Raw genomic sequence first — 13,169 nt, 5'->3', positions numbered from 1 at the left:
GGGCCCTGCTTCATGTCTTACACAAAAGCAACTCTGACAACTAAATGTAAACCTCTAGTTGCAACTCTGGCAACTAAACGCAAAACCGAAAACGATAAAATGGGAGGAGAAATCTTGGGGACTGTGGCTCAGGCGAAGATTCCTCAGGCGTGTCACCAAAAGCATGGTCCGTGCAACAGAACGTTGGTGAACTGGACTTCATCAAAGTGAAAATGTGTGCCCTCCAGAAGACATACGGGGAATGAAAAGACAAGCCACAGCCTAAGGGGGGAAATCCGTGCAGACTGTACATCTGATGAGGGGCTTGTGTCCGGAGTATATAAAGAGATCTTGCACCCAGTACGAAGATTCAGCATTCGTTGCTGTTCAAAACTAATCAAGTAGAACTAGAAGAGAACTATACTCTGATATGTTACTTACAAAAAAAGAAAGGAAAAAGAGAAAAGAAAAAAAAATAAGGAAAAGAGGGGTGCCTGGGTGGCTCAGTGGGTTAAAGCCTCTGCCTTCGGCTCAGGTCATGATCCCAGGGTCCTGGGATCGAGCCCCACATCGGGCTCTCTGCTCCGCGGGGAGCCTGCTTCCTCCTCTCTCTCACTCTCTGCCTGCCTCTCTGCCTACTTGTGATCTCTGTCTGTCAAATAAATAAATAAAATCTTTAAAAAAAAAAAAAAGAAAAGAAAAAGGAAAGAAAAGAAAGACCCACAGCAAATGTGAAATGCAGTTGTGAAACAGTAGATCTCCCCCAGAGATCAAGAAAAGAAAAAGATAGCTGTTGTCACTGCTTCTTCTCAACATTGCACTAGAGGCTTCCAGCCAGGGCAACAAAAAAAGAAAAGACAAGAGAACATGTAAGGATCAAAACGTAATAAATAAAACCTTCACCCTTTGTGAGTGAAGAAATAAGGTAATTGGCAGATGACCGATGACCGAATGGGATTAAGTGAATTTAGCAAGATCCTGGATACAAGGTCAATATACAAAAAGGAATTCTATTTCTCTGTACCAGCAACAAGCAGTTGAAAGATAAGTTTCTGAAAACCCAACAAGAAAAACCAGAGGCCCAATTTGAAAACGGGCAAAGGATTTGAACAGTGCCTTCAGCAAAGAGGATCTCCGGCTGGCACACAAGGATAGACAAAGGTCCTGGACATCACCCACCGGGAAAGAAATGTGGAGTAAAACCACAAGGAGATGCACCGCACACATCTTTTGGAGCAGCTAAAATAAGAGAGGCTGATGATACCTGGTGTTGGGGAGGATGTGGAAGATGAAACAAACAGCCACTCCGGACAGCTTTAGGAAACAATCTGACAGTTTCCTAAAAAGTTAAAAAGACACCGACCATATAATCGAGAAATGAAAGTGTATGTGTACCCAAGCATTCCCAGCTGAATTATTCACGGCGGCTAAAAGGTGATGACAACTCAAATGTCGATTAACAGATGAATGGATAAGCAAAATAGGGTCCTGCCATAGAGTCAGGCTCCCTGCTCAGCGGAGTCTGCTTCTCCCTCTCTCTCTGTCCCTTCCTCTGACCAGCTCGTGGTCTCTGTCTCTCAAATCAATAAAATCTTTTTAAAAACAAAACAAAAAAAACATACGGCTTTAAAAAAGGTCAGACACGAAATACTACAAATTGTATGATTCCATTAATGTGAAATTTCTAGAAGAGGCAAAGCTATAGGGAGACAAAGCAGATCAGTGGTTGCCTGGGGCGGGGAGGAGAGGGGAGAGGGACTACAATGGGGACAGGGAACTTTGGGGTTATGGAACTGTCTCAGTTGCTGGATTTTGGTCATGGCTGCACAACGCAGCAAATTTACTAGAAATCATTTAACTGTATGCATACAGTGGGCAAATTATATGCTAAGTAAATTAAACCTTGATAAAGCGATTAAAAAGTTGCTCCAAGGTCGCCTGGGTGGCTCAGTGGGTTAAAGCCTCTGCCTTCAGCTCAGGTCATGATCCCAGGGTCCTGGGATCGAGCCCCACATCATCGGGCTTTCTGCTCAGCAGGGAGCCTGCTTCCTCTTCTCTCTCTCTCTGCCTGCCTCTCTGCTTACTTGTGATCTGTCAAATAAATAAATACATAAATCTTAAAAAAAAAAAAAAAAAAAGTTGCTCCAAACATCTGCAGATGGGATTGTCACCGTTCAGTTGATTAAACCCACAGGTGCCTTGGGTTCTAGGCCCTACTCTGCACACTGGGGACGCGGGTAGGGAACAGACCAGACAATAAGCCCTCGGAGGGTGGTGTGGTGTGAAAAATAAAGGAGGCATGGAGAGAGTACAGTTTAAAGTTGGGGATCAGGGATGGCTTTCAGGGAAGTGGTGTCTGAATAAAGACCTGAAGGAAGTGAGGGGAGAACCATGTGGCGGTCTAGGGGAGGAGAGCAGCAAGCAGGGGCAACTGTGAGTGCTCCCCTGCAGCGGGGGAGCTTGCCAGGAACAATGAGGAAGCCCGTGGCCTGGAGGGAATAGTGAGGAGGAGAGCCAGCGGGAGGAGGGAGGCCAGGGAGGGGACGGGGCAGAGCGTGCAGAACCTTGTGGGTCACAGGGAGGGCTTTGGCTTTTGCTCTAAGTGAAGTGGGAGCCATGGAGGGTTCCGGAGTTGAGAAGGGATGGATCTGACTCAGGTGTTCAAGGGCGCCCTCTGGTTACTGTTAGAGGAACAGCCGGGGGAGGGGGGAGAATGTGGGAGCTGGAAGACCAGGACAGAAGTGATCCAAGACTGTATTGATCCAAGTGGGATACAGTGGGGCCCTCGAGGCAGTGAAAAGCTGGTGGATTCTGGCTGGATTCTGAAAGTAGAGCCTCAGGGTTTGCTGGTGCAGGAGACAGAGAGAGACAGAGATGGAAAGAGACGTGGACTATTCCAAGTATATTGTGCAGAGTGTCTGGGCCCTTAAGGAAAGAAACAGAGCCCCTCATGGCACCTGAGGCATGGCCCTAATTTGAAAGTTCAGGGCGTGTGGGTACCACATGGGGCCAAGGCTGCTCCAAGCCAGGCACCTCCTCCCGCTGCCTCCCAAGTCTGATTCCAGTACCCCTCTGGCTGTTCTCTTCCTTTTAGTCTTGGTTTCCAGAACTTCTCCCTGGGGAATCCAGTGCATGTGCTTCTGATTCCTTTGTCCTGAACTCATATGGCATGAGCACCCCCGAAAGCCTTATGTGGAAGAGTCTAGAGGCAGGGGCTGTGGGGGGAGGACGGGGGGGGGGGGGCGGCACATTCCTCCTGGGGGGCCAAGGCTGCATCTGGCAGCGTCTCCAGGGTGTCCGGCACCAAAGATGCCTCCTCCCAGGCCAAGCCAGACCGGCAGCCGCCCAGCACAGACTTTCTTTGGGGCCTGGCCGGCACCCGCCCACAACCCCGGCTCCAGCTGCCTTGACCCCCCCAGACCTCCCACACATTTCCTCCTTGGAGCCATGACCGTGGGATTCAGTTTTTCCCACCCTTTCCCTCTATACCCAGCCTGCCTCTCCCATGGGCCTCCTCCCTGGTGGCCACAGCAGGCCCTGCTCCCCAGGCAGCTCCCCTGGCAGGGCCTGTGTGTGGCCAGAGAGCCATAGGGTAGGCTTCTGACTGCCCCCGACTCCCGCCCCAGCACCTCTCCCATTCTGGGGCTTCTGTGCTCCTCCTCCTCCTCCCCAGCATCTGGACTGTTTCTGGTCCCCTCCTGCCTCTCTATGTCAAAGGAGTCAGAAGGGTCTCCCTATGCTTAGAAGCTAAAATGTATCAAGACCTTGGTAGGCCTTGGTAGTCCTGCCCACTCACCTCCCAAGGAGGAGTGAGTGCTTCTGTTCCCATTTTCCAGGCAGGAAGACTGGAGCACAGAGAGGGGGGGTTGGTTCCTCAGGACCACACAGGACCACACTGCCAGAAAGTGGCAGAGCCAGGACCGGACCCCTGACCGCTCTTTTCTTCCGCCTCTCATGAGAGGGCCAGACGCAGTCCTGGCCTTCTGGAGCCCTCCATCCAGAGAAGAGAGACAGGAAATAGTAACTGAGCTAGAACACACCACCCAGTGACAAGGGCGATGAAGATTCAAAGAGGATGGCTGGCGGCTGGGGGACTTGAGCCTGGGGTCGCCAAGACCACCGTTGGGGTGAATGATTCCCTAGGATTCACAGAAATCAGAAAAGCTGTGATACTTATGGTCACAATTTATTACATGGAAAGAATACAGTTAAAATCAGCAAACGGGTGGCGGGGGCGCCTGGGTGGCTTGGTGGGTTAATCATCTGACTTCTTTTTTTTAAGATATTTTTTAAAATTTATTCATTTGATGGAGAGATAGTGAGAGAAGGAAGCAGGGGGAGTGGGGGAAGGACCAGCAGGCTTCCTGCTGCCGGGCTTGAGCCCAGGGCTCTGGGATCATGACCTGAACCAAAGGCAGCCTCCCAGGCGCCCCAGCATCTGACTCTTTTTTTTTTTTTTAATTTTAAAGATTTCATTTATTTATTCATGAGAGACAGAGAAAGAGAGAGGCAGAGGGAGAAACAGGCTCCCTACCAAGCAGGGAGCCCGATGTGGGACTCAATCCCAGGATCCTGGGATCATGATCTGAGCCAAAGGCAGATGCTTACACATCTGAGCCACCCAGGTACCCCAGCACCTGACTCTTGATTTCAGCTCAGGTTATAATCTCAGGGTCATAAGATCGAGCCCCATGTCACGTTCCATGCTGGGTATGGAGTCTAGTTAAGATTTTCTCTCTCCCCGGGCGCCTGGGTGGCTCAGTGGGTTAAAGCCTCTACCTTTGGCTCAGGTCATGATCCCAGGGTCCTAGGATGGGGCTCTCTGCTCAGCAGGGAGCCTGCTTCCCTTTCTCTCTCTGCCTGCCTGTGATCTCTGTCTGTCAAATAAATAAATAAAATCTTAAAAAAAAAAAAAAGATTTTCTCTCTCCCTCTGCCCTTCCCCCATTCTAAATAAATAAATAAAATATTTTAAAAAATAAAATAAAATAGGGGCACCTGGGTGGTCCAGTTAGTTAAGCATCTGCCTTCAACTCAGATGATGATCCCAGAGTCCTGGGATCGAGCCCCACATCAGACACCCTGTTCAATGGAGAGCCTACTTCTACCTCTCCCTCTGCTGCTCCCCCTGCTTGTGCTCTCTGTCAAATAAATAAAGAAAATCTTTTTTTTTTTTTTTTAAGATTTATTTATCAGAGAGAGTGAGCGAGAGCGAGCACAGGCAGACAGAGTGGAAGGCAGAGTCAGATGGAGAAGCAGGCTCCCTGCGGAGCAAGGAGCCCGATATGGGACTTGATCCCAGGACGCTGGGATCATGACCTGAGCCGAAGGCAGCTGCTTAACCAACTGAGCCACCCAGGCGTCCCAATAAAGAAAATCTTTTTAAAAAAATCAAATCAGATCAGATCAGATCAAGTCAAATCAAATCAAACAGCAAATGACCAAGGTACATGGGGCAGGATCGAGGAGAGACCAGGCACAAGCTTCCAGGTGTCCCCTCCCCATGGAGCCATGCAGACAGCCTCCAATTCTCCCAGCAGCAGTGTGTGACACTGAGCATTATTTCCAACCAGGGAAACTCACCTTGGTGACCAGGGATTTTCTGGGAATTGGCCACACAGGCAGGCTGACTACTCCTGTGGCTGACCTCGGGCTCTGTCCCTCTAGAGGTCAAGCCGGTACTGCATGGTGACCCAAGGCCCTCACCATAAATCATATTGTGAACACAGACTATCTGACATGGCTAAGGTCATAGGTACACAGACACTCCTAACAGGCAGGACACTCCAGGAATTTAAAGATGACCTTCCAGAAGCAGGCTAAGGGCTGGTCCTGCAGACAGAATGTGCAAGATTTGAAAACTCCAAACTTGCACAGTGAACTCTGTACTGAGCAGGGCTAAATGCTTTGGTGAACCAGGAATGCATCTTTAAGGATTTCATGTTGAAACTCAAGCAGAAGGAAGTGGGTCCCTACCTGATTAAGCCTTCAGATGAGACCGCAGCCCTAGCTGACACCTGGTGAGAGAACCTGAAGGAGAAGGCATGCCGATGTCTGAAAGCAGAGAATTCAAGGCAGAGGGAACAAAAGGTGCAAAGATCCCATGAAGGGACTGAGCTTTCAAGAGGAAGAGGAAGATCAACCCAGCCCAGGATGAGAGAAAGAGGTAGGACCCGAGGGACCATCTGGGGCCAGGGTAGAGGGCCTTATGGATGATGGAAAGAGAGGAGCTGAGCAGGGCACCCCCATTTGGGGCCTGAACAACTCAGTTGGTGGTTGAGCCATACACTAAGAAGGGACAGCCTCCAAGATGACCCCCATGATCCCTGCCTCCTGGTAGATGCACCCTATAGAATCCCCTCCCCCTGAGTGTGAGCAGGACCTTGTGACTCACTTCTCACAACAGAATGACACAAAGGTGATAAGATGTCACTTCCAAGATTAGGTTACTAAAGACTGAGACTTCCCCATTGCTCCCACTGTTTGCCTGTCCACGTGCCTCTCTCTCTCTTGCTTGTCCCAATGAAGGCAGCTGTCATGTTGTAAGCTGCCCTATGGAGAGGGCCATGTAGTGAACTTGTCTTATTTTATTAAGATTTTATTTATGAAAGAGAGACCCAGAGAGGGCATACAAGTATGAGCAGGAGGAAGAGCAGAGGGAGAAGGAGAAGCAGACTCCCCAATGAGCAGGAAGCCTGACATGGGGCTAGATCCTGGAACTCCAGGATCAAGACCTGAGCCTGCCTGAGCCACCCACGTGCCCCTCTACGTGGTGAGTTTAGAGCCACCTCCTCAACAGCCAGTGAGGAACTAAACCCTGCCAACAACCTATGAGTGAGCTTGGGAGTGGCTCTTCCCCTCACCAAGCCTTTAGATGACACTGCACACAGCTAACACTTGGATGGCACCCTAAGAGGGACCCTAAAGCAGAGAACTCAGAGAAGCAAGACCCAATTCCTGATCCACAGAAACAGTTTCCTGTTATTTTAAACCCCTACATTTGGACTAATCTGTTACACAGCAACAGATCACTAACACACCAGGTTTGGCCAGAGGCCAGGAGGAGACTCAGGTGCTACAGTGTTTGCCATGTGGAAAACAATTATAGTGGACATTTGTCTTGAGTTGACTTCCCTCAGTTGCAGAGCCTGAGACAAGGATTTGAGTGCAGGTACTTTATGAGAAGCGGATCCTAGAAAGCATGAGTGGGGGAGCTGGGAAGCAAGATGGGGAAGGGCAGGCAACAAATACAGAATCTGAATGAATGCATCGCTACTGCAGGCACCTGGGACTCAGGCCGCTTGGGGACCTCTGAGACACCGTGAAGAACATACACCTCCATTATCCCACAGGAGGGGCAAGGGACTCACCAAAGGTCCTGACTCACCAAAAGTGATGGAGGCTTATCCTCAGGGATGTCAGTTCCCTAGCTGTCATGTAGCCATCCCCCATCCCCCAACCTCCAGGACTGGTTCATCTTCCCAATCTGAACCACTGTCCCCATGAAACAGGAACTCCCCACCATTCTACCTTCCGTCTCTGTGGGTTTGACCACTCTAGAAACACTCATAGAAACAGAATCCTATAGTGTTCGTTTTCTCTGACTGGCTTATTTCACTCACCATATTATCCTCCGTGTTCATCCAAGTTGGAGCCTGGGCCAGAATTTCCTTCTTCCCCCCACCTCAAAAAAAATTTTAAGTGGTGGAAAACATATAGCCTAAAACTAATCATCATACCCATTTTTACCTGTACTGTTCAGCAGCATTAAGCCTATTCATGTTGTTGTGAAACCAAGTTCCAGAACCTTTTCATCTTGCATAACTGAAACTCGCTACCCACTAAACAACAAGGGCCCGTTCGCCCCTCTCCCTGGGCCCCTGGCAGCCTTCTACTTTCTGTTTCTGTGAATGTGACTAATTCCATTACCTCATGTACATGAGATCAGACAGTGCTTGTCTTTCTGTGACCGGCTTTTTGCATTCAGTGTAATGTCCTCAAGGTTCGTCCACATTACAGCTTGTGTCAGAGTTTCCTTCCTTTTTAAGACTGAATAATATTCCATTGCGTGAATCTACCACATTCGGTTTATTCCTTTGTCCATTGATAGAAACTTGAGTTGCTTCCACTTTTTGGCTATTGTGAGTAATAATAGCTTCTATGAACTTGGGTGTACAAATACCTTTCTAAGACCTTCCTTTCAAGTCTTTTGGGTGTATATACCCAGAAAAGGAATTGCTGGATCATGGGCTGAAAATCTGTTTAACTTTTTAACCAGACTGTTTTCCACAGCAGCTGCACCGTTTTACATGCCCAGTAACAGTGCGCAAGGGCTCCAATTTCTCCACATCCTGGCCAACACTTTTTTTTTTTTTAAACAAGAGCCATTTGAGATACTACAGCTAGTATCTTGCTGTGATTTTGATTTTATTTGATTTGCATTTCCCTGTTGATTAGTGATGTTGACCATCTTTTTCTGTGCCTGTTGGCCATTTGTCTGGGGATTTTAAAGACTCTGTTTCACAGAAACCTCGGGATGTGGGAGGCAGTCTCCTTGCCAGTGTCAGGGCCGGCTGGCCTCGTAGGCATCCGAGCAGCGTACAGGGAGAGTCCCCAGGGCTGACTCCTTGAGCTGAGCAGAAACTGGGATGTGAGAGGCAGGTGCTGCTGAACTCCTCACTCAGCAGGCACCAAGACCCACACCAGGGGCCACGAAAACCCCAGTGACACCCTTACCCCCAGATATGGGGGTGGCTGATGTGAAATGTTCTCAGAAAAGCCCCTCCTCAGAAGAAAATGATGCTCTCTGGGGCGCCTGGGTGGCTCAGTGGGTTGGGCCGCTGCCTTCGGCTCGGGTCATGATCTGGGGGTCCCGGGATCGAGTCCTGCATCGGGCTCTCTGCTCAGCAGGGAGCCTGCTTCCTCCTCTCTCTCTCTCTCTCTGCCTGCCTCTCTGCCTACTTGTGATCTCTGTCTGTCAAATAAATAAATGAAAAATCTTAAAAAAAAAAAAAAAAGAAAGAAAGAAACAAAATGATGCTCTCTGTCCAGAGGGGCCCTCTCTTCTTGGCTCCCCGTAGTACGAAAGAGGACCCTTTTGGTCCAGGTGGCTTCCCACCCACTCATGGAACCCAGGCGAGCCTCCCCATCCTCACCTCCTGCACCGGGGCACTGGTTGTTGGCTCACAACCGTCCTCCGTCCATTCCTCTCTCCATGAGCCACAGATTGTTTCTTCAACCACCTTGCTTTTCTTTTTCTTTTAATTCTTAAATGAATTTATTTTGAAAGGAACTTTTTGGCCAGGGCTACTGAAGGAGACCTGAGCCATTGCCAGAAGTGGAAAACAGCAGAAAAAAAAAGCCTTACATTGGTAGGGGCGGAGGTGGGGGATATTAAATCTGATTAACGCTGCTGCCTGTGGAGGGTTCGGGGCTAGGACTAGGACGGGGACAGGGAGGCACACACGGGCAAAATTTAGGCAGTCACTCGCTCTCAGGGCTGTGCCTGCACTCCCAGGAAACCGAGAGCTGTGGCCTCACCCTCTAGTGCTGCTGTGGAGCAAAAAGACTGCTCTTTTTGTAAAAGAGAGAAAGAGAGGGGGCCGGGGACTGTGGGAGGGACAAGGGAAGAAAATGACAAGAAGATGGGACACATGCAGTCAGGTAAGCCTCAGACTTCTGATTTCAGCTCCGGTCATGATCTCAGGGTCCTACCATCAAGCCCCCAGTCAGTTCTGCACTGGGCATGGAGTCTGCTTAAGATTTTCCCTCTCCCTCTGCCTCTGCCTTCCCCCACCCCTCCTTCTCTCTCTAAAAAAAAGAAAAAAGGAAAAAGAAAGAAAGAAAAAGACAAAAAGGAAAATAAACAAAAATGGAAAGAGGTTACCGCGATGTTTAAAGGTGTCAAAGATACAGCTGTGATAAACACAGATGTTGACATCTATCTGTGCAACCATTACTGAGCAGGTGCTGTTGAAGGTACAGGGACACAGCCATGTCAGCAGCGAGTGAACAATAGAAACAACAAGTGGAAGGTCCATGTCCCCCAGGTCCTCAGCCTCCCCAGACATGAGGGCACAGGAGAGAAGCCCCGTGGAGTTGGTGGTACTGTACTGGCTTGTCACGCCATGCTGGGAATTAAGTATTTTGAATATCACTTCTGACGTCATCGCTTGCTGCGCACAAAATCACCCCATTGTCTCCCCCTCACTCACTGTCTTCAGCCACACAGGTCTCCTTGCTGTTCCACAGCAGGCATGCTCCTGCCTCAGGGACTTTGCACAGACTGTTCCTTCTGCTGGGAACGCTCTTCCCCAGATGGCTTTGTGGCTTCTCCTTCCTCATCTCCTTCAGTCTCTCCTCAAATGTCGCCTTCTTGGTGAGGCCTTTCCCAACTGACCTTTTTCGTGTGGCAACCCCCAGCACCCCCTCCTTCTTTCGCCTGCCTGCTCTTCTTTTCCTAATGTCTTTCACGGCATGCTCAGCTGTCACATTCATGGGTTTCTCTGGGGCTGGGATGTCAGCCTCACAGGGCAGAGGTTTAGGCCAGGCTTCTTCACACCTACACCCCCAGTGCCTGTCACACCGTGTTTGTTGAGTGAATGCGTGACTGTCAGATCTGTAAAAGGAGGAGAGTCGTGTCTGGTTCCTCTCAGGGCAGGAGCAAGATGAACTAGGTATGGTCTCGAAGGCACAGAGGAGAGACTGTGACAGGAGAGATGCCCAGGGTACTGGTGGGGGACACTGCCATGGCCTGCTTAGGGTTATTATTATTTTTTTTTTTACATTTAGGTGAAACTCACATCCATAAAACTAACCATCCAAGAGCGAACAATCCAGTGGCATTTGACATATTTGCAAAGTTGTGCAACCCCTCCCTCCGTCCATGTCGTGGTGTGTTCCAGAACTTCCTTCCTGTTCTGTGGCTAATATTCCATTGCATGGATGTGGCCCATACTGTTGATTCATTCACCCACTGATGGACACTTGGGTTGTTTCCCCTAGTTTGTTGGAGTCCCTGCCTTCAGCTCTTTGGGGCATCTATCTGAGAGTTGCTAATAGAATGCTGGGGGTGGGGGGTTATTCTTTCTGAAGCCCCTGGCTCCCAAAATACATCACTTCTTTCTGGGACTGGTCATGACCATCAGCACCAGCACCATGGCCCAGGACCCCAGAGACCAGTGGCGTAGGGCGCACCGATGGGGACACTGAGGCATAGTGTGAAGTTGATGCGGACAGTCAGCCTGAATTCTCTTCCTTCCTCGCCCTGCTCCACATCCTGGGACTCCATCGCAGGGTCCCTGGAGACAGAGACTGCCCTCACTGGGCATTGTCTGCCCGTAGCCATCCGCTCCCCAAAAACCCTTGCAGAGTGGGGAAGAGACTGAGAGCTCTGTGAGGAAGAGGCAGAAAGGCCCCTGAGTGTTGCCCAGCGTTTCCAGCTCAGGGCTGCAGGGCTTCCTGTCGGTCGGAGTCCCGCCCACACCACCCACTGCAACCTGCACACCCCCTGCTCGAGTCCCCAGCTGGGCCTCTCCCTACACTGCTTTCCATTTCTCTTCCCTTCCTCTAAATGATTCTCATTAAAGCCTTCAAACATTTGAAAATTTCCAGAAGACATTTACAAGGCCTCTGGTTCCCAGAATCAATGACCATCCGTCTACCCATGACCTGCTTTAACTTACTTTGTTCATTAACTTTATTTTACTTCCCTAAGGCACACCCATGATGCCCTCTGCCCACCATGAACCAGGACAGGACCCTGCTTCCTCCTTCCATCACCCAGGGTTCTCTTTCTTATTCCCTTCCCCACGGGCTTTCTGAAAGTATGTTTACATATGTTTGTATTCTGAAATCCTAACTTGTTTCATTTTCTCTGTGTGTGAGCTTTAGAATGAGGGTGGCTTTTGTGTGGGGCTTTTGGCACTTCTTTTTTCCTCAGGATTCTACTACAATCAAATCATCGTGTCATATGCTTTAAGCCTATCACTATTTTGTCAATTACGCCTCAGGAGAGCAAAAAAAAAAAAAAAAAAAAATTTCTACCGTGAACCCCCGTCAAATAAATGAAGATTTTTGCACTTCACTCTTTCTTTTAAAGATTTTATTTTTAGGGGCACCTTGGTGGCTCAGTCAGTTAAGTGTCGGACTCTTGATCTCAGCTCTGGGCTTGATCCCAGGGTCATGAGATCAAGCCCTGTGTTGGGCTCCACGCTGGGTGTGAAGCCTACTTCAAAAGAAAAAAAAAAGATTTTATTTTTTAAGCAATCTCTACACCTAATGTGGGGCTCAAACCCACAACCCCAAGATCAAGACTTGTATGCTCCATCAACTGAGTCAGCCAGGCGCCCCTCTGTTTTTTAAATTAAGAAAGGAGCATGTTGCCAAGAGGCAGCCCAGCTGGGGGCACACCCCTGGCATTCTTTTTCTCTGACTGTATGATATTCCAATCCCGTGAGCCCATAGCTGAGGAAGCGCTAAGCTTTCCTTCAAGTCTCAGGGGCCATCGAGTTAAAGTGATGCTTTATTTTTTTATTTTTATTTTTATTTTTATTTTTATTTTTTAGGGCGCTACTTTAAGGAATCATTGACTTTGCTGGTTTTAAGCAACTTGTCCCTCGCGTCCCCCTTACTTCCCTAAATCTTGGCCACTGCTGGGAGGGGGTGACACTTTGGGGTCCCGCTGTCCGTGAGAAGCCCTCTGGGCTCCAGAGCCACCCTCTGCCCCAGCTGGCTCAGCAGCTGCTTATAAACTGGCTATTTATAGCCCCACCCCAACCCCCAGCCTTGTCACCACCCCCCACACGGGCCACCAGTGAGGTCAGCCCTGATGGGGAAGGGGAAGTGGGCTGCTAGGAGCTGGGGTTTGTTTGGGGTTCAGGGCTGTCCCTGCAACTTCCTGGGGGCCTTTATTTCCTAGAAGCTGAGAACATTGTGGTGACACCTCAGTCCACTTTCCCTACCCCGGTAGCTCTTGGCGTGAAAGAAGTGGAGGAATGGGACACTGGGGGCACCAGGCACAGATGTGTGTCCTCCTCCTGGGCCTGGAACGCGCCTGCACCTCTTTCAGGCAGTTTCCCTGTGCTGTGGCTCTGAGCAACTCCACTGTGCCTTTCTCTGTGTACCCCCCTTCAGACAGACAAACTGCACCCCCAGGACCCCCCCTCCACAGCCTCAGCCCCGGGAGACAGG

The sequence above is a fragment of the Mustela putorius genome, unplaced genomic scaffold (assembly GCF_011764305.1).
Source record: "Mustela putorius furo isolate JIRA1106 unplaced genomic scaffold, ASM1176430v1.1 tig00000095_pilon_pilon_pilon, whole genome shotgun sequence".
Classification (NCBI taxonomy): Eukaryota; Metazoa; Chordata; class Mammalia; order Carnivora; family Mustelidae; genus Mustela; species Mustela putorius.
This window is presented reverse-complemented; position numbering follows the sequence as displayed.